The following is a 22,082-nucleotide window of genomic DNA, read 5'->3' as shown; positions in this document are numbered from 1 at the left end:
TTCAATATTCCTGCCTTTACTTCTGCCTTCCTTTCAAATCCAGTGTTTTAAAAGGGGGTGTGTTTCACCTCCCTCAGTGCCTACAGGATAGCTATAACACGTATGACTGCCACACTCAGGATAAATATCCCCATGCAAACACATAATCAATATACATGGAGCATTTTAGGCCCCACAGAGTCAATTTTCACACTGAATTTCCATTTAGCCAGTCTGGACCAGGGGCTAATCTCATAGTCAGTCTCACTGCTGTTATCACATTGTGACAAAACATTCAAAGTAAAATCAACAAAATATCCAACACTAAGGGAGATTTCATGCACCACAGACTTGGATCAGATATTTTCAATTTCCTACGGTGTTCATCTGTATTAAAAGAGACTGGAAAATGCAGTTTTGTTATGTCAGTCTTCTGGCTAATATTTTAATCATTTAACCATCCCTCTGCCCTTCAATTGGAAGGGGGAGTCTTCACTTCTTGGCTTGGTATTTCTGCACATTTCTACTTTCTGCTTCATTTTTATTCCAGAGAGGGCTGGTTTTCAGCTGTGGACAAAATGACCTTTGAATATATGTCTATAAAGAGATTTGAGATCTTTTGGCTGATGGTGACAGTGTCTATCTGCCATCACTACCAATGCCCTGATTTAAGTCAGGATTTGACTTTATTACCAAGATTAAAAAAAAACAATTACTACAGCACTCACACTGCATACAGAAATCATGTCCAGATTGTACAGAGCAGTACATCTGAACTCACTGTGCCTTTGCTATGCTGTGGCATTACCACTATTCACTGCCATTCTCTGTGAATCTGTAATCATGTCTTCCTAGTTAATTGCAAGTTTTATTGGTATTTTTCTACTTATGAAGATGCTTTTTCTTGAACTAGGGTCAGGTTTTCATCATTTTCAGTAAATAGGTTTTGACCAAAGAGCACAGTTTGTGCTGGCTTCCTTATGTGGCCAACATTTCCCTGATGAAAAGCACGTCATGAAGATGCAGCTCCCAGTAAGTTGCTCACAGTTTTGGCCTTTTCTGTGTTGCCAACAAAGTATGTTTTTCACACAGGGATTAATTAAAGCACATTAGTCATCTCCTGAAAGCCAACAACAGGGCGATACAGTGCTAACACAATAGGTCTTCTCAACTGCTTGGCAGTGCTGTACTTAAAAATGTGACTGACCTGAGCCTTGCTTCCTATGAGACTCTGTGGGCTCACTTGCTGCACTTTTCATTTCTGCTTGAGAAAAACTCCTTGCAATGAAGAGGCAACTATAACTTTTAGGTTTTTTTCCAGTAAGTGGGTGTGAAGGTGACAGAACATGAGTGTTCAGTGCAGGCACCATAGCATTCTACAGCATTAGCTTTATATGTGATATGAAGTGATGTTAAGGCACAAATCCAACCACAGATGATGCAGCAGCCCTACTGGCAGACAAACAGGTTCTGATCTGAGCCATTGTGATTGCCACATCTCAAACCCACCTCTGGTTTTGCCCCTAGTTAACAACTGACAGTAAAAACCCATGAAACTGGAGTAAAACAACTGCTACTACACTTTCAGCACAGCAACCTTAATAAATAAAAACACATCAAAAACACTTTCTCCTTGATGGGAGGAATGACCAGAGAAAAACTGAGACTGCTGCTTGGCTACCACTGAAATCTAGGTGCCATCAGGATTCAGGTCGCTGATGCTCAATTTGACACCAAGCACTCTGTACAATCAGAGTTTGTGTGTGGGTAAGTAGGTGCATACAAACCAGCTTCATCAGCCAGCCTGGGACTTCTGACTGTGGTGGTTTGTTAAATGTCACTAAAATTGAAGTGCAGAATTTTGGGGAAAACCCACTGGCTGTCAGGACCTTCAGCACACACTGTCTCCTGTCCAGAAGGAACACAAAGCAAAGGGGAAGTAATTTCTTTATGACAGTGCTCTTCCTGAAGGGCAGGAAAGAAAAACAAGTACACAAACAGGAAAAGGCACCCAGTACAGACTGTCCAAAATAAGGAAGGGCTAAAAAATGGAAAAGTCCCCAATTATAAAAAAAAACAGACTTTAATTTGTGAAAGAACAGTACTCAGCACCTAGGGAAGTTTGAGGTAGAGATGAGCCAGATGACTCAGTTACTTAGCGGAAGACAGACTGTGAGACCAGACAGAAAGTAAAAATGCAAGGTAAAGAGAGATGATTTGTGATCATAGTACAAACATAGGAAAGGAGGAAAAAATTAAAATAAATATGTACAGAACATTGACAAATGTGAAGAGCTCATGCTAATTTTTTCATAGTCTTTGGGAAATATATCCCACAGCTTGATCCAAGACCATTTTATCATTCAAAGCTTCTTCGAAGGGCTGGCTTCATTATCCATTGCCATCTTAGGTGCTCCTTCAAGTATTAACTATTGGATGAAGACCTGAGGAATGAAGAACAGAAGTTTCCAGGTAGGCAAGGAAAGAAATAACATAGGAAAGAGAGAAAACAATTGGTTTAAAGAAAATGAAAGCAAATCCAGTAGTTTAAAAGAGGAAGGGCCCTGGCTTTAGCTCTTTGAAATGCATGTTTCCAGCTTCAGCCTCCAGCTTCCTCTAAAAAAAACAAATACAATTCTGTGGATTTTTTGAAAGTGCCTGTTTGTCTGAGAAAGAGCCCTTGGAAGCTGAGCAATGACTTGTCCTGTCAAATGTGTAACACTTACCTGCTTATAAATATGCAAAACTAATATAACACAGGCATGGTGCTCTGTTGCCATCTGAAAACTCAGCCGTACTCAAGGGCGATTCGATCTGCATTCATTGCTTCTGCAGGAAAAATCCATTTGTCGGATGTTTTCCATGTTCATGATAACCTCTGAGAAGCTCAAAACGAATTGCCATCGAGCAGAGGTGACTTCTCAGGAAGGTTTGTCAGTTTAGCTGTAATCATATAAGAAAACAGAATCATTGACCCTCCAAGAATCAATAAAGCTATGCCAGTGCAAAAATATTTACAATAGTTGTCTTTAAAGCATGTCTGCAATACAGACTTGGGACAGCGTCAGTCATGGGGGTGCCAGTCTGTGATGTGTGACAGACATTGAGTGCCCAGCCCACATGGATTTCCAAATGGCTGTGCCTTAACCTGGGCAGAGTATTCCACTAAGCCACACAGGCAAAAGAGGAGTTTTGCCCATGTAACCTGTACCACATTTTTCCATGCCAGAAATATGTTCATTGGAGAAAACCAACACTGTTTGGGTGTGAACCAGGTTTTTTACCAGTATAGGTCTCATCTGGGCTAATAATTTTTTTTAAGATACAACACTGGAGAGGTAAGTCATTTTACATTTCCCATGCGCAGGGAAATGACTTGTGTCATCAGATGTGCCCATTGTCTGAGCTCCACCTATGAAACCAGTGACCTTAGCTTTGGGTGATCTGAAATGGGATGCTGTACCTGGCTTGGGAGGAGCTGTATGATGCTGCTTTTGTCCCAGGAAAAAAGTTGTTGAACAGAAACAGTAAATAAAACCCCTGACTTCAGTCTCCCCCAGGAAGGCAGACCTCTGCATCCAGTAGAATGTCAGGCTTCAACCCCTGGGCAGAGAACAGAAAGGGGGCAACTCCATAGCCCTCTTGGCACACACAGGGGAACACAATTGCATTCAGGACCGCATGGGCTCCCATAGCGTACCCAAAACCTCAGGGATAAAGCCCTGGGCAATTCATCTTATGATCATGCAAATATTTACTCAAGAGCTTTAAAAATCAACTGATGCCAATTTAGTTGTCTTGCACATCTCCATTCACCAGCCTCAGAGGAAAGATAAGTAAAAATTTCAACCAAATGATGTCTTGAGGTGGTGGTGGTTTTTTTTTAACCAGAAAAAATATAAATGGGGGTTAGCAGCTCCTTTTTTCACAAGTTTCTATCTCACCCACTGAATTGCTTTAGATTAAGAAATTACACTACACTCTGGAGCTAACTCACTCAGAGTTTTTGGTTCTTTGTGGTTTTTTTGGAAAAAAACCATCATCTTTAGACTGGATTTTTAACAGCCTTTAATTATTTTTAATTCTGAATGATTCAAATTTGCTTTGTTTCATTTGTTTGTTCCTAACAAGATGTTTTATCTCTCTCATAAAGTTTGTTTATATAGAGACAAGGACTCCAGTCTTGCCTTTTCAAGGTGTGTTTTGGGGCTGCTCATTAGATCAGCAAAAGCATATTTTAACATAGTTTTGTCAGTGTAAAACAAATGTTGATTGCAGACTTTCAAAGAGCAGCCCAACCAAGCAGTGGTTCCTCCTGTGCCCTGAGAGGCTTCTGCTTTCCTCTGTCTCCTGACCTTTTCCAGCTCACCATGGCTCCTTCTCTTCACCTTGGCTGTTACACCTGAGCACTGCTCCTGGAGCTCTGTGTCTTCCTACTTTTCTGATAACGTTTGCCCTGGTAAGTATCTGGAGCAACCAAACAGTATCTGCTGGGCTCTGGATTTGCTGTCTCAGGAAATGTCTTGGTGGGAAAAAGAAGGTTGTTGCTATTGCATACCATGCCCCAGCTCCTGCACTAACAGCAGGACCAGTCATGCTGGACCTGTTATTTCTCTGGAAGGGACCAAACCCTGACATAATCCCAGGAGGATGGCCAAGTAGGGATGATGGGACCACTCGTGAACAAGCAGCCCACTAGGACATTGTATGTACCTACAACATTTCTACAGCTTCCCCAGAGGACGTATAGTTTGTCAGCCTGGGAGAGGTCCCTAAAACAGGAAGACCAAAGAAAGTGACTGGAACTCATTCAAAGACAGTCCCTCATGTCAATTCTCATGCACTGAGTGAGATGTTTACATTAGGTGAGAGACTGACCATAGCTATGCAGCTTGGAAGGGACAACTCCTAGGCAAGACATCTGACTCCTTAAAATTTTGCTGAAATAGCCACACATTGAAACCCAGTCAACTGGTGTGCTTTCCCACCTAGAAAATGAACGTGAGCAATCTTTTATAATTATAATAATTACCATTTGTAGTATGATGATGCTTTGATGCAACCTATTTTATGTGGCTTTTTATCATTGTTCTTTAATTAAAAAGATCTCCAGTTATTGAGATCAGCACGAGTGTGTCACACCTAAATGAGTGAGAAAGCAACTTTACCCCAGATCCTAAAAATAAGGGTTATTCAGAATTTGGATACTCCTGAATCTGGCAGTGCTTGTAGTGGGGTTTAATTTGCACTTGTGCCTTTAGGTACCAGTCTGTGCTTGGTGGATAAGGAAAAGAAGCAGAGCCAGTACGTTTCTTAAAGCCACAGCTGGAGCTGGAATCTGCCATGCTGGGTCTCAGTGCTCTGCCAGATCTAACAAACTCTGAACCTTTCCTACTGTAAAAGTTGCAGATGTGAAAAACATGCTATGAAACAAGCCAGAATTCCTTTTGTTTCCCCTTAACCTTTTAAACAAAGAGAATCCATTAAAGGAATGTGGCATATTCCAAAATGTATGGATTTTACAGCAGCTTGTGAAGTACAGTCATAGAACTGCAGCATACAACAAATGTTTGAAGGTCCTTAACATTCATTCCATCTTTGTTCTTATTTAATTAGTAAACATCTTCAAAGGGAACTGCCTGACTGCTCAGGCAAAGGGCACAATCAGTCCAGCACTGCAGCAGGCAAAAAAATGTTTAAAGGAAGATATTTGGAACATACAAGAGGCTGGGTTTTTTCATTCAAAAAGGAGAAACAAAACCTTTCTGTGACTCACAATCCTAGTTAAAGACAAGGCAAAGCTGTTCCTGCTCTGAAGGCTGCTGTGACACTAGGCATTCATTTACAAAGAACTGTGTCTGTATGCAGATTTGTGCCGAAATGCACTTGGGATTTGCAACTACATTAGCTGCATCAGTACTGTTTTCCATATAAACGTTTTTTTTTCTCACTAGTTATCATAACAAACTCAGAAGTATTGACCCGTTGGAAAATAGTGCCCCTTGACTCAGAGTGAGCTGTTTCCAGACTTCTGCAGAGTATTTCTGTGCACATCTCAGTATTAAGCTGGCTGCAAAAGGACTGGAGAAAGCCCTGGTTGTGTAAACCAGAGACCTCTTGAAACCAAAAGGTTTCTACAAAGACAATAGCTCTTACAGGCAGACAGGGTCAAGCTTTGATCTTTAAAGTTAAATAACAGTCTGCTCTCCTTCACAGTGCCTGAGTGTCTCAGAGAAGTCTGTTTTGCAGCCTTGATGACGAGGTCCCCAGTGTTCGTGGAGATAGGTGGAAATCAGGCACATAAAGCATCCCTGTGGTCCCTGCTGCTGGCCTTTACTGGCAGAGCCACGCAGTACATGTCCTGCTCTGAGCTGGAGTGGGACACTGGAGAAAAGTTGTTGTAGGGCTGGGATGGAATCTAGGGTATGAATAGGAGGGGTAGAAAGGCACGTGTCTACTCCCATCACTGTTCTGACAGGACTTCAGAGGAACTGGATGACAATTTCTTGAACAATGTCAGAAACCTTCAACAGAGGTCTTTCCATCACCACACTGAAAGAGATCAAAGGCACTGCCAAAGAATCATGGGCAAAATGAGTTAAAAGCCCCTCCACCACATGCTATGGTTCAAGAAAATATATGAAGAAAAAATATTTGAGACAAAAAGGAGAGCTGTTATGTCATCTGACTGTCATGTACATTCAGTTCTGGATGACCACAAATTTTCCCTAGAATTTTAAAACCTTTCAGTACAATCTGGATTCACTCTGCAATTCATATTCTACAATCCTTCCTCTTTGCCATCTGTCAATCACCTGCTGTTTGAATGGGAGTTCTCTTTGGCAAAGACATTTTTATGGCATAGAAAAGTTCAGACTGGCACCACAGAGTTACTTCTCCATGCTGGAACATCTGTAGACCCTTGAAACACCATTTTAAAAATCAGTGAATTTGTAAATCCTGTAAAAAGAATATTTAAGCACCCCCAAGGCATTTTAGGACTCTTAGATACTGATGACTCAAAAATTAATCATTGCTGATTAAGAGAATTTTATGAGACAAAATAATGGAATAATAAATATCTAAAGATTCTTTAAAATTATTATCAACCAACCTTATTTTGTAATTATAAATCATTACATAAAGTACATAACCCATATAGAATTTGAAAGTAGGGCTTATGTCTGTAATTAAACAATGTGAGCAAATCTAGTCAGGAGATTGTCTTAAAATGAAAAGCCACAAATAGTTGTAGGGAATATTTCAATACATTCTTTCCTGAGATAGATCCATAGCAAAAATAAAAATTTAAAATATTAAAAATGTGAAAAAAAATATGTGGATTTGGAGTTTGATGTTGGTGGGGGTTTTTTTGTGGTTTTTTTTGGGGGGGGGGGGTTGGGTTTTTTTTTTTTGGGGTAGGCTTTGTTCTTTTGATGGAATTTTCCCATGATTAAAGGAAAAACAGAACTGTTGCAAAAGTTTCCATAGGAAGTACTTATCATTTCCCAAACAGCTCTCATCTTCTTTCTCTTGATTCATACTTTAGATTGAAGCTGCCTAAACCCTGTGTCTCAAAATGGTACTTAAGTACCGTGAAAAAAGGGAATAATAAAATAATGCTTGGTGGACTATATATAACACTATGTGACTTATGAGCTAATACCTGTCCTGTTATTATTTCTCTGCTACTGTTAAGCAGATGACCTCAGGAGAGCAGGGAATTCACTAAAATAATCCTTTCCTCTCCAAGAGTTAAAACCCCACTTCTCAAATATACGAACCAGAACTGAAATGAACTTTTGCAGCCTTCTCTTTGCCATAAAAGGACTCCTCTCTTGGCAGCCACCAGAGTCCATTAGCTGGGAAAGCAGGCAGGTGTAAAAGAAGTTCATGTTTAACCTCACTAGGTTTGAAAGCCAGCACTGAAGTTTATCAGTTCACAAGCCCGTGAAGGGAGGAAAGGCAGAGAATGGGATTTAGTCAAAGACTTACTCAGAGTTAACACAGGCCACTGGCGCTAATAAACAAACATTGCCAGACATCAAAAGGAAGTAAGTAAATCTGGGAAGGTTTAGTCCAAACAATGGAAGGGCAAGCTAAGCCTGTTGCAGGGTGGGCAGTGGAGCGGGTGACTTAGAGATGTTAACCCTTGCCTGGGCCACAGAGGCATCACAAAGAGAGGATTGAACCCCAAATTTGTTCCAGAGAAGCAAGAAATTTTTAGCCCAAAAGTCAGAAAACCCCTACCTTCTGAATCTCAAATTTCTTTGGCTCTCCACCTTAAATTAATCATGCCATGTAAGACTGGGAGTCACCCCAGTACAAAGATTAATGGACAAAACCTGATTTCAAGAGTTGAAATCTGTACATTTTCACACAGTGCCCAGGCAAGCACTGGGTGATGATGGCCTTACAGCAGAGGCCATGGCTGCTTGGCACACTAGAGCATGGAGTTTTCTGTGTTTGGGAGACAATTTCCACTGCAACCAAGCAGTGTGACTGCGGCTCATGGAGCTTGGTGATGGGGAAGCTGTGAAGATGTAGCAGCACTGCCTTTTGCAAGAATGTCCCTGAGGTCTCCAACACCTTTTTGAGAAACACACAGTTCCCACATCTTCCTTGTTAAAGGGCATCTCCTCACCTTAGGTCTCTGCCCTAGACAGGGTTGATTGACTACAACTAAATTGTGTACTTGATGCTTATCTCTAGTTTCATTTCCAGGTTGGGAAAAAGGCAACATACTTTACAGACACAATTCATCACAGGGGCAAAAGTGTCATTCACTCATCCAAGGCTTCCCGATCTGTGTAATTCCCTTTTGTCTTTTTAGTTCTTCCAGTTTGAAATATCAGTTTTGCTCTGCCCATAACATAGTACCTTTTGAGCACAGCTCCAGCAATGACTCCATGGAGGACATATGTCACCTCTGCTCTGAAAAAGGCTCTTTCTGAAGGGAAAGTCTTTGAGGATGCAGACAAAAGCTGGAAGAAAGGAAATATCTTCAGGTGACAGGGCTCAGTGTTTTATGAGTCTCAGAACTATGGGTGGCCATCCATGCTCAGAAGGGTCATCTGAACCAGCAGAGTTCAGATGGACTCCACCAGGCTCAGCCAAGGGTCTCCTTCCAAGCCCAAGGAGCAGGAGCTATCACCTTGCACTGGATGCCCTAAAACTGACCTTCCTTCTGCAGAGCCAAACCTGCTACTGAGCACTTGGGAAAGCTGGGTCATACTTCCTCTCACTGAGGCACAATCCTATTTTTTGGAGGCTGAAGTGGAACTAGAGGCAGTGGGGTGAGTAGAGCATTGTTTGCAGAGGTCAGAGCCCACCTCTCTGTGCTCATCAGGGGCAGATCTCTCATGGGCTCCTGCTGTACATCTCCCAAAGGTTTTTATGTCACTTTGTTCCTGAAAGAAACAAGTGCATGGTGACAACTGTAAGGAATGGAAAGCTGTCCCTCAGCTCTGTACTTCAAGTGGGAAGATAAAGAGATGAGCAGGAGGCATTACACAGCTTCTTTCCCTTTTGCCCAGGAAGAGTAAAGAAAAGGGAAAATCCACAGCTCCTTCCTAGCAGCTGGATGCCTTTGATGCATGCTCACCCTCCTGAAGGGTGTTCCTCTGGTTGGAAGCACAGGCACTGCCTCCAATAGGCTGCCTGCAACTTATTCCCCAGGAAGGGGTAAGTGTGTGAAAGGGAGACCAGAGAAGAGAGACTGAAGGATGCAGAGAGCACAGAGGCCCCAAGCGGAACAGATAGTTGTGATCAGGCAGGTTTTTGCTGACCACCATGGTATTGTATCTGCAGAGCTTAGGGCTCCTCTCATGTTGCTCCCTCTGACATTTCATAGCAAGGACAGCCAAGCCAGAAGTGTGTTGCTCGAAAGGCAGGTGATAGATTCAAAAAGAACAACGTCAAAAAAAGGGCCCCCATAGAAACCACAATCAACGTAGAGGTTTAAATAACATCATGCATAATACATTGCAAACTTCCACCTCCAAGAGAGGGAGAGATGGCTGAAAAGGAATGTAAACTAAGACAAAAAGAAAGCAAGGCTTTTTCCAAAAGGTGAAGGCTAGCAAATCTATAAGGGCATGCAATCTGCTGTAGCACAGGTTGTTTGAAGGCTGGGGTGAAAAATAACAAGCCAAAAAGGCCCCAGAGCCTGAGGATTATCCACTTTTTTTTCTCTTCAGTTTTTTCTTTTTGTTATTTCTGCTTAGTCAAGGCTCGTTTTGGCACCTCAGGAACTCACATCTGTCGCCGGGAGTGCAGGCACAGACCACCCAACACAAAGGAACCAGCAAGTGCTGAGCCACAGCTCCAGGTGGTTCCAGCCTTGCTTCCTTCCCACCCTCCCTGCCTCCCAGCTCCCTTTCCATCAGCCAGGATGTCTTGTCAGGTAGCATGTCACCTCAGATCTCTTTCAGATCACGGTGTGCCGCCTTCCTTTGTCAGGCAAGGTAACGCAATGACAGGATGATGTGCAACGGGTCCATGTTTCTTTTATTAGGATCGTGTACCTGCTGTCACTTTGGATAAGGACTATCTATTTCAAGTGGTTTCCTGCAAAGTCAACAGGGCTGAGTTTCTCTGAGAGGTCATAAGAATTATCTGGAACTCCCAAGTGTGTCTATTCAAACCTGCATCCTCTATCACAGCACGGCCAGCTTTGTTACTTCAAGATCCCATCAGGTACATAAGCCCTAAAGCAGCCACCAGAAGCCCAAAGAATATAAGCACATATTTAACTTTGAGCTAAAGGATTCCTTTAGATGTCAGTTTTATTACCCCTGTGCTTAAAGCTAGGCACGTGTCTTTTGTGGAACCTAACAGCATCAATAATTTACATTGTGGAAGCAGCTAGAGGCCCCATTTATGTTGAGATTGTTGTACAAACAAAATAATTGACAGTCTCTGCCCTAAAAATCTTTCAGACTGGAAAGTGAATCTGCAATTCCCTTTGTAGCTTGATCTTCCCAGATTTATTTTTCTCTCATATTTAATCCAACTTAAACACTTCCGTGCAGCAACATCAGCATGTTATTTTTAAATTCAGCTTTTACTGACTAATAAGAAGAAGTGACCCTCATCTTTATAGTTGAAAAGAGCAGAGGCAGCTGGACCCAAATGCTGAAAGACTTAGTGTAGAACAGCCGACAATATGGAGGCACAAACTGAGATATGAGCCATGAATTAAGATGCTTCTGAAATACTCTTGTGAGCTTTCAGCACTACCACAGGCTTCTCATCAGATCAGCTGTTTACCAGTCAAGACAATAAAAATACACCCTTCAGATTAATTCTTCCCCAAGAATTTGGGCTTAAACCACACAGTATGCTTTGCTGACTGTATTTGGCTACACAGGAACTGGTATCAGCCTTCTTGCAATGTGGAACAGATGCACAAGCAACAAGCAGAACAAAGCAGCTGGGTCTCCATTTTCGCTTTGAGATGGTCTCATGCTATTCTATTTGCTGTTTCTTTGCAGTTCTAATCCCATACAGAGCAGGGTCCTGGAGACAGAGCATCAGGTGTCTTGCTGCAGAGTCTGAGTGTTTATGTGTGTAATTGTCATGAGGTGTCCTTGTTCACTTCTCTTCCCGTAAGGGAAGCACCCTCCTCTGCAAAAAAACTGATTCTCATTTTCCACAACTGCTGTTGTCTCAGCTCTGGACTGTCACTTGTCCAATTCTACAACATGAAGCCCTAAACTGCATCCTGTGGCCCAGTCAGTGCTGAAGAAAGTGGAAAATTCAATGTCTGGGTAGTTTTTAGTTAGTTTTTGAAGTACACACCACATTATCTGCAGTACAGTAGAGCAGATTCCTTTAGCACATGTTGCCCCACTGACTCATAGTCAATTTATCATCCTCTAAAATCCCCCAATCCTATTTCATGATAGGAAAATACTGGTTAGAAAACACCAAGTTTCCTCTTTTTCAGGAGACTGACAGAACTATTTAAGGGTTTTCACAGTATCTGCTGTTTTCATCACATCCTTAGTGTGCACAAAGTTGACCACATTCAATATTCTTCTTAATTAAATCTCTGTAGCTGTAATATAATAAAACCTGAAAGCAAGACAAAATAAAACAATAAATAAATATTTTTATTAGACTTCAGATTTTCTGTGGAAAAGGACTGGAGTATCCACACATTTATTACCAGGTTCCAATCATTCCCCTGTGTTAAATCTAGTGTTCTCCCAGGCAGACACAGATGCCATCTCCAAATGGGAACACCCTACTCAGCACAGGAGATGAGAAGAAGCCCTTGTTGTTGTTATTATATGCAAGCATTTCAGTAGCATCCAGAGGCTCCAGCAAGGCCTTCAAAAGCAAGATACAACTCACCTGTAACATCTCTGCCAAGCCTCAAAGGGTCAGGTTTACCCTCCAAAGGTCTCTGTTGAAGAGCAGCAGTAAAATCAGCACTAGTCCCAGCCCAGACACCTAGGAGAGCAGCTGAGATTGCCCCTGACACAGGCAAGATTCATTTTATAAAGTATCAAATTAAAGACATGAAACCCTTTCTTTAGGGAAAGGAGGGGAACACCAAGCCACACTTCCTATCACACTATCTTCTACCCCTCAAACCTGCCACCCAGCCCACACAGTTGCCCTCTTTGAATTTTTCTTTTTCAGCCCAAGCAGAAGCTAACTTTGCAGCTTTCTCAGCTTACCCTCTTCCAGTGAAGGCTCCTGAGTGCTCTTGGAAAGCCCCATCTGATCTGAGGACCAGACCCACTCTGTGCACCTGGCCCAGCCGGTACCAAGAGGTACAGCTCAGATGGAAAACAGATGGAGTTCTAGAGATCCCCATTTCCAGCTCAGGTGCTCCCTCAGCAGCTGATCCCATCCACCTGGAGTGACTGGTGGCAGCTGTCCCTTTTTCCAGACATGCTTGGCCAGGAGCTCTCACACACTGTCCTGTTCAGTGATGCTTTGCTCCAAAGTTAGGGTACAATGGCACTGCGACCCAGGCACAAACCCTGGCACAGAGGAGGCACCATGGAGCTTGCTCCTTGGGGGTTCTCTCTGTGCTTTTCCTGTTTCTCCATGAAGTCACTATCAAGGACCCTTTCCCTTTTTGCTCTTCCATCCCTTTGGGACATCTGAAAATCAGCTGCTCTTTTAATTTAGACCTCAGCCCAGTAGGCCAGAAATAAGCAATATTCCTATTTCCATAAAAGACTCCTATTCAGTGATAAGGATAATAATAATGATGATAATAATAATAATACTGAAACAAAACCAAAACAAACAAAAAACAGAATTTAAAAAAAAAAAATCCACATTCATTGCTGATTCTGGGGTAAGGGTTTGAAGCCTATTTCCTTAGTTCCTACAGTTATTTGACAGTACTGATTTAGACTTTTGGTCCATTTCACCCTGTTGGCATATATTAAATTGTGAGATCTGACTATGTTTTTAGGTCTTTTATTATAGCAAGTAGGGGTGTAAGTAGCTGATCCTGTGGAATTTGTCTGTGGGGCAGAGGAAGCAAGCTCTTCTTAAGCTTGAGCAAGCTCTTCTCTTGCAAAAAGATTTCTTTCTCTTTTATACTTTCCATTGGATTTTATTTAATAGAAAATATTAAAAACTATACTATACTCAGGAGAAAATCCTTCCTTTGTTATCTCCTTCTTTGGGGTGAGCAACCCTCTGACAGATCTGTTTCAAGCAGAGCATTGAGGTGCTACACTGGAATTATTTGATTTCTACCTTCCTGAGATCAGCTTTCTAAGAAGAAGTCAAACATGTGCCTCCGATTTACTAAAGAGCAATGGAGAAGATCCAAAGACAGCCAACAGCATTAGGAAGACTTCCCTCAAACTGACTGGGGTCTGGATCACACCCAAAGACAGTTGGTCTGAAGAAAAAGAAAAGAAGAGCAGAATTTGAGTATTCCTGAAAGTGTCAGAGACATAAGCAAGGCTGCATGTAATAGAAATAAGGAAAGGCTGGCTGATAGAGATAGTGCAGCTGCTGTTTCCTTACAAGCTTTTCTTTGTTCCTATGATTTAGGACAAGCCAATTTCTGACAAATTAGCCAAGGACCCATTTTCCTTTCAGGAGAAGCTGTGGTGAGCATCAGTAAAGGCTGAATACACCACAGTGCAGAACAACTCTGCTGCTTGAGGTAAGAGCCTTCAGCAAGGACCCGAGCCAGCTGGTCTGAGCAGGGACAGGCACACAGGCAGTGCTGCCAGACACGCAGCTCTATTTGCAGTACACAGGCACCTGCAGTACCAGACAAGGGCTACAATGAAATTTCTCTCACTCAAGTGCTGATCAAAGAGCACTGAGATATTCCAGGCCAAGGTAATGATAATCCAGCAACGTGTTACCACTCTTGGTACAGCAGCACTAACCCCAAAACAATCAAAACTAGCAATAGGACATTGGGGAATGACCCAAAGTTACACTAAAAGAGGGTCAGGTTGGATATTAGGAAAAATTTCTTTACTGAAAGGTTGGTCAAGCACTGGAAGGTTCCCCAGGGAAGCGATGGAGTTGCCATCGCTGGGTAGACATGGAACATCATGATATAGTTTACTGGGCATGGTGGTGTTCTGTCAAAGGTTGGACTTGATGATCTTGGGGTCTTCTCCAACCTTAATAATACTATGATTTTACAGTTACTGCTGGTGCTCTACAGACCAACAGGTACAGACCCCTAAAAAATCCCATAGCTCTTTTAGAGGCATGAATACAAAGTTATGATAATGTTCAAGTTTTTTAAAGATTTTGTGCTGCCTACATCCATCTTTGCCATTGATATCCCCTACAAAAACCCAAGACATTCCTCATCCTTGGTGGGGGCTGCATACGTGCAGAAGGAAAGCATGAATGAATTACTGTTTATAAAATGTTTTTGATTCCTAGAAGACTGTAACTCCCTCTATAAAGTTACCACACTACTAAAGTTTTTGCTGGACTCAAATGATTGATGAATATTCAGGACAAAAAAATGCCATTTTGAATCAACAAAGTCAAAACTGGGCACAAGAGAGGCCAGAGAATTTCCTGCAGTAGGTCTCATAATCAGATTAAAACCTGTGGTTACATCTTAAAATCATAGAATTCTTTAGGGTGGAAAAGAGCTCTAAGATCATTAAGTCCAATTGTTAACTCAGCACTTCCAAGTTCACCACGAAACCAGGTCCCTAAAGTGCAACATCTACACATCTTTTAAATCTCTCTAGGGATTGTGACTTCACCAATTCCCTGGGCAGACTGTTCTAATGCTTGAACACCCTTTCAGTGAAAAAAATTAATAAACTATTCCTAATATTCAATTTCAACCTCCTCTGGCACAATATGAGGCCATTTTCTCTTGTCCTGTTACTTGTTACTTAGGAGATTGAGCCCCACCCGGCTACAGCCTCCTTTCACAGAGTTGCAGAGGGTGACAAGGTCTCTCCTGAGCCTCCTTTTATCCAGGCTTAACACCCCCAGCTCCCTCAGCTGCTCCTCACAGGACTTGTGCTCCAGCCCATTCCCCAGCTCCATTGCCCTTCTCTGGACACACTCCAGCCCCTCAGTGTCTTTCTTGCAGTGAGGGGCCCAAAACTGAATATAGGATTGAGGTGTGACTTCACCAGCGCTCAGTACAGGGGACAATCACTGCCCTGACCCTGCTAGCCACACTCTTTTGGATGCAGGCCAGGTGCCATTGGCCTTCTTGGCCACCTGGGCACACACTGGCTCATGTTCAGCCACTGCTGATCAGAGGTCCTTTTCCTCTGGGCAGCTTTCCAGCCACTCTGCCCCTACCCTGTATCACTGCTGTGGGTTGTTGTGACCCAAGTGCAGGACCCAAGTGCACTTGGCCTTGTTGAACCTCATACATTTGGCCTCGGCCCATCAACCCAGCCTGTTCAGGTCCCTTTGCAGAGCCCTCCTCCCCTTTGGCAGGTCAACAGTCCCATCCAGATCCATGCTGTCCACAAACTTACAGGGTGCCCTTGATCCCCTCATCAATATCACTGATAAAGAGATTAAGCAGAGCTGGGCCCAGTACTGAGCCCTGGGGAACACCACTGGTGACTGCCTGCCAGCTGAATTTAAGTGAATTTGCTTGTGGCAACAGAGGTAGCAAACAAAAAAAAGAGTGTTTGTTTTTTACCCAGAGAAAGAAGGGTTGATACCCGAAAGAATTTTAGCACAAATCTCTCAGTGATTTTAATAATGAGAAACATTTTAAGAGCCCTTTACTAAGTTTTCACTTAGGGAACATAGATCTGTTCTGCCTGTCCTATCTGTTACTGTTTAGGGCAGAAGGTTTTTATCCTCCTTCTACTTCCCTGACCCAAGAACCACAAAATGGCTTTTCCTAGAATGGTTCAATTGCATGTAACTATAAATTAAGGATGAGCTATCTCTATACTGAAGCCCTGTTCAAGACCCACATCAAAACATGTCTGTCCCACATTTATAAAATGTATATTTGCTTCATGCTAAGAAAACTGACATTTGCAAGTGGCTGTGTGCTTTGTGCTTCAGTGAAAAAACAAGCTTTAGCTGTGGTTTGTGAAAGGTGGGCTTTTCTCACCAGAGGCACATACTTTCCCAGGAAAGGAAGCAGTGGTCTCATTAAGATCCAGTAGAGGATGAATTGCCCTGCTAAGAGGAATGTTTTGCAAGTTTGGTATCAAAATAATGAAGAAAAACACAGAACACTCAAAATAATAAGTCCTGCCATTCATACACAAGTTTAACCTGGAAGGCTGAAGCATGGCAGCTAGGAAAAAATTAAAAGCATTTCAAAGTGCCAGGCAAAACTCTGAATATATCTTCCCACAGTGACATCTGCCCACCCCTTACCATAATGGAAAGTGTGTCTCAATCACATCAGTATTTTCCCCCTGACCTCTATGTCTACATATCAAACATTATAGGAAAAAAAAGTAATGCAAATAAACATACTGAAAATGAAATTCAGAACTCTTAAAATCAATGGCAGTTTTGCCACTGGTTTCAGCAGATCCAGATTTCACATACAGATAACAAAGCAGGTCATCGATGTCCGTGTCAGATCACTTCCTGACTCTATGAATGGAAGCTCCTCTTGGCTCCTCTAAAGCTTGGCCTTTACCTTTCTAAAGTCCTAATTCAAAGTAGTACTTAAAGCCCTTGAAAGAGAGATTATTCAGTGTTACACCAAGTAAGCACTTATCCAGCTGCAACCTGAGTTTGTAGCTTCAGGGAAAACACACAAGTGAAAGGGAAGGGACATATCCTCGCTGGGAGGATGGCAAGACTGAGTTCCCCCTAACCCTTGCTCTCCAATGCATTGTTTTCTGGTATTTGAGTAACTGAAGAAAACATTTTCCCAGTTTGGGGAAAAGTAGCATTTCTGCATCCTAGACAACAAAGGACTAAAGGAGGAAATATCTCCAGGCTCTTGCTGAGCATCACATTTCTGCCAGGGGTGGCACCCTCAAAGCTCAGCAGGAGTCTTCATGCTTTGGGACTCTCAAAGACCAGGAAAATTCTCTGAAACCCAAGGCTTGCAAGGTACCACCAGAGGCCAGACGAGGTTCAGAGTGGCATTATCCAGTCTTGACCATTCTTCCCATGCTGAAGCAGCCATCAGCTATTCATTCTCTGAGGATACCTGAACTAAGTCTCCACAACAGCCTTAAAACCTGGTCTCTCCATAATCCCCATCCCCCTGGGAAAAAAGGGAAAAAAAAGTCCATAAAAACACGCTTCTGGTTGAAAGCACCTTCCTGCATAAGATAGCACATATTCTACCTTTTGAGGTCAGGTGCTACAGAAAGGGTTAACCAACATTCTACAAACAGGCAAACTGTTCTTTTTCAGTATTTCCAGTTTTAGAAAGTCCCAGTCAGTTCCCTAGATAGAGCACATTTTTAAAGAAAATGGGCCAGAAAGTCCTCTACAGATGAATCACGCTGACAATATCAGAGCAGAACAACAGAATTGTTGTCCTATCAAGGCTAAGCCAAAAATAGTTGTTTTCATAAGCCTTTCACCTGATTCTCCTTTCTCATTTGCACTGAGGTCCAGAGGGGATGGGAGAACCAGTTTACCACTAAACTCTTTCAAGATGTGTAGCAGAAGTACATTACTGAAAAGTATGTAGCAAATGAGATTGGTGGCAAATTACTCCAATATTGGCAGAAGAGGTGACTGTGACCTTAGAAGGTAGTGGGCAGGTTATGGTATCATTCTGGATTTCTGCCTCTCTAATAAAATCTTTCTTTGTGCATCGTAAGTATTCCTCTTTTCATATAAATACCGCATCACTTGTTTATGAGTGTATGTGAAATGTAGGCCTACTCTGGTTATTATTACTGACCCCAGCAGTCACATCACTCTTGAAATGAAAATCCATAATGACTGCAAAATCATTCTCAATCATCTTTTTATTTCCAGCATTTAATGCTTATATAGGCCTTTCGTAAAGAGCACAATCCACATCCCCTGTCTTGGAGGGACATAAGAGTATGCTACAAATAATGTACATAGGACAAAACTTAGTTATGTCCTTGCAGCTTAGGTATCTTTTTATCATCCTCACCTCCAAACTCATCTGTGCTGAGTTAAGCTGTGTGCTCAACCAAGAGAAAACCATGTCCTGTCATGGCAGGGCTGTTTGGCCTAAGTTCAAAGTGGGCCATGGTTTTAGATGCCTGAATTAAGACATGATAAAGGAGTAAATTTTAAAAAGTATTAAATATCTGCCCATAAAGAGAGACATAAATAGAGAAAGAAATAATATAAAATAAAAAAATCCCAACAATTCTTTTTCAGATAGAACACTAGCAAATAAAACCAGAACACTAAAGCCTATATTAAATCTCTGACATGAAAAAACCTTCAGTAAGCCACACAAAACTCAAAGATGTCAGATAAATAGTACAGTAACTGCCTGGCATAGAGAAATCAAGCAGTCTTCAAAACTGCTGTGGAGAAGATGGCAGAGCTCAGAAGTTGAATATTTCAAGTGGTTACACATATCCCTCCCTGGAAGCTGGCAGCTAACCCTGTACACATTTTTTAAAAACCATTATGGAAGTTGTCACGTTCTGTGACATGTTGATCAAGGTTACCCACCAAGCAAGGGGCTTTACTTAACCTCAGACCTGCTTTTGAGTTGTGCACACATCCCAGCACAAACATACAAACACAAGTCAACAGACACACAGTGTCATGGAGCCAACGATATTCTTTTAAAGCATCAGGCTGGGAGAGGGGGCCAGAAGCTCTTGGCAGTGCTCAGACCTCCCAGCCTGAGAGGAGGCACTCGGGTTGCTCAGTGCACATTTGGGAACAGGACAAGAGCTTTGTAACTCCCCCTGTAAGGATCCCCTTCATCCACCCTGGTGAGCATAATGAAAGGATGGGGGGTATAATGCATAATGAGAGGATGCAAGGCAAAGAGAGGGGGCATTTTTCCCCCAGCCCCTCAATCCATCACAGAGCATTTATTTTCAGCACTTTAGGGCTACTCATTTATCCACATGGTTCTTCACATTACCATCCTGCAAACAAGTTGCAAACACTTAGGCAGCTCCACTAACCAGCGGTTCAGCTAAAGCACGGCACCTCAGTCAAGTTGCATGTCTCTTCAGGTCTAGTTTTATTAAAAAGCAGGCGAGTCAAAAAACTGAATGAACACAGAAATAGGTTTAAAGAACATTCGGGACAGAGAGAGAACCATCCTATACACTAAGCCCTCTGTGATACCAAAATAACCCCTGTTGCCTCCTTTGTTTAGACCATGCATCTTATGCTCATGGGACTCCATTTCAACAGGACACGAAGATACATCAATGTGGTACAAACAGGCAGGACCAAGGTCCACCTTCTACTTTTCAAGACAGGCACATTTCTTAGCTTAGTTTCTTAGCCAAAGACATGCCAGCTCCTCTGGAGATAACCCATCATGTCGGTGTAGACAAGCAGAGTGCTGTTGATCTCTTGGCTGACCAACCAGGCTACTTCCTATGATGAGACAACTGTGTAAGTTAAAGAAGCTTTAATTCCCATTTATTTGACACTTGTGAGATTGCGTCTGGAGCATTGTGTTCAATTTTGGGTTCCCCAGTACAGGCAATGCATTGACATAATGGGCAAAAATACATTTAATCTATAATTCATCTGTGCTGGATTCCAGGACTGCTGGTTTATGAAGGATGAGCTTTACAGCACTGAATCAGAACAATGTCAGCTGGAATTTCAAGGGCAGAAAAATAGTCATTTTTTTCAACAACAAGCATGACCAGTTTGACTACAGTGGATGCCTTTTATTATTCCTAATAATAAAACAGACACTAGTAGAGATGTGTACAGACATAGCACAGACACTACTATGTGACAAGCAAAACACTGCACATTAGGTTGTATACTATTTGTGTTTAATATTGCCATATTTTTGAGCTGTCTTTCCTTCTGTGCCATCTTCCTCTTCTCACAAATAGGAAGATACACCATACTTTCTAACTGTATCATCAGTGATCTATGTATCTCCTACAGTTTGTCTGTAGACCAGAACAAAACTCCTCCTGCCATTTAACATTTTTTCCACATTATTTTATGTCTACTATCTGAAGCCCAAGGGTTTCTTCCCCTCCTTGCCATGTGAGAGCAATAATAGAAATTCAGCAAGCACAGGATTTTCAAGAGAGAGAGTATCTGAAAGCAGTACTTGAAAGTTTAATAGAAATTGCAAAATTCACATCTGTTCTACCTCATCACTGAGGCTTCTGTATTCCAAAACCTTCATCTTGTCCATACATGTAAATAAGACAAGTTGGTTCCATCCCTTGGCACTGGAATCAACTACCCAACTGCTCATATCCAGACAGCCAAGCCCTTTCACATCCGCAGAACAAGGTGTCTGCTGCCTAATTACTACTGGTGATGGCCTCTGGCCAGTGTGCATCCACAGATGGTGCCCAGGCACTGTCTGGAGAAGCTCTAGCTGGGGCTGGAGCTGTGCTAACAGCTTACAGAATGGACAGGTATACACCAGTGCCCAGGGTTATGCCTTGTCCCTATTTAACCTGCTGGGATAAACCTGGCCACAACCTCCTACAGCTCTTGCATTTGCAGACTTTTCCTCTCTCTCTTGGTCATCACGGAAGAATAGCATCTGCTGAGGCAAAGCTCAACTGCACTTCAAGAATTTTGTCAGCAAGGGCTGGAAAACAGCTGGTCAGTACATAAACTTTTCAAATTTATTGTAATTATTTACAATAAATATCACACCTGGCTGTTTAAGGTGTCTTTAAGATGTCTTTAAGGTGTCTTTAAGAGGCTAAGGTGACTGTTGTTTTTTCAGGAAGTAGACTGGTAGTCACATGGGGAGGAATAGGGGGTAAAGCTTGAAGTATGTGTCAAGTTCTGGAAATAAAATGTTAGACAGGAGGTGACAGATCAAATACTGCATGTCTGTCACTTACAATCTGGTCTCTAAAGCTCCAAAAGACACAGCTCTTATGTTAAGGTCATGTTTCCACACCCTTCTACAGTATCTTTGCACAACTTGATTGAGACACATGCCTGAGGGGCCACCTTGTACACACTGGCCCTGCCTGCCATTTATCACTGTGCTGGAAGTGCTCATGAATTACTCTCCACATATACTGGTTTATTTAGAGATAATTTGAGTTGCTGCATGTGTGAACAGGGCCTTTCATTGAAAACCTGCAAGGAGCCAGACAGAGGGAAGGAGGGCTTGTGGGAGGGCATGACAAAGTGCTTCAAGCAAATGACACCCTGTCGTGGTTTGACATGGAAGTGAATTTTTTCCAGGAAGTTGGGTCAAACCAATCAGTGGTCAGGTTTGGATATTGGCACCTGGAGTGACCACTGAAAGTATGGACACGCCTCTGAGAACACAGGGGGTTAAAAGCAAGAACTCCCAGGAGAACGCTCTCTTTTGGTTCCGGTCGTCAGAGAGTGCAGACTCCCCCCTGCCCAGCCTTAGGCTGGGTGGGGGAGGGGAAGCCACGCGGCCTTGTCCAGGTAGGCCGAGGGGGCTGAGGGTCTGGAACCCAGCCAGCTCCTGTGGACGGAAGGGTGGAGAGAAGCGGAGATGCCTTTGTTCCCCCCAAGAG

The 22,082-nt window shown here is 42.6% G+C and overlaps 1 long non-coding RNA gene across 1 annotated transcript; it reads right to left on the bottom strand.

The window, feature by feature from the left end:
* Positions 1-2,062: 2,062 nt before the first annotated feature.
* On the bottom strand, positions 2,063-9,101 carry LOC128798883 (uncharacterized). Its single transcript, XR_008434569.1, has 3 exons — positions 8,860-9,101; positions 2,706-2,922; positions 2,063-2,423 (listed from the first exon to the last, which is right to left on the bottom strand). It is a non-coding gene; the product is annotated as an uncharacterized LOC128798883 (long non-coding RNA).
* Positions 9,102-22,082: the final 12,981 nt, after the last annotated feature.

Source organism: Vidua chalybeata, chromosome 1 (assembly GCF_026979565.1).
Source record: "Vidua chalybeata isolate OUT-0048 chromosome 1, bVidCha1 merged haplotype, whole genome shotgun sequence".
NCBI classification, from domain to species: Eukaryota; Metazoa; Chordata; class Aves; order Passeriformes; family Viduidae; genus Vidua; species Vidua chalybeata.
The sequence above is the reverse complement of the archived record's forward strand: the minus strand, read 5'-3'. Positions and strand labels throughout refer to the sequence as shown.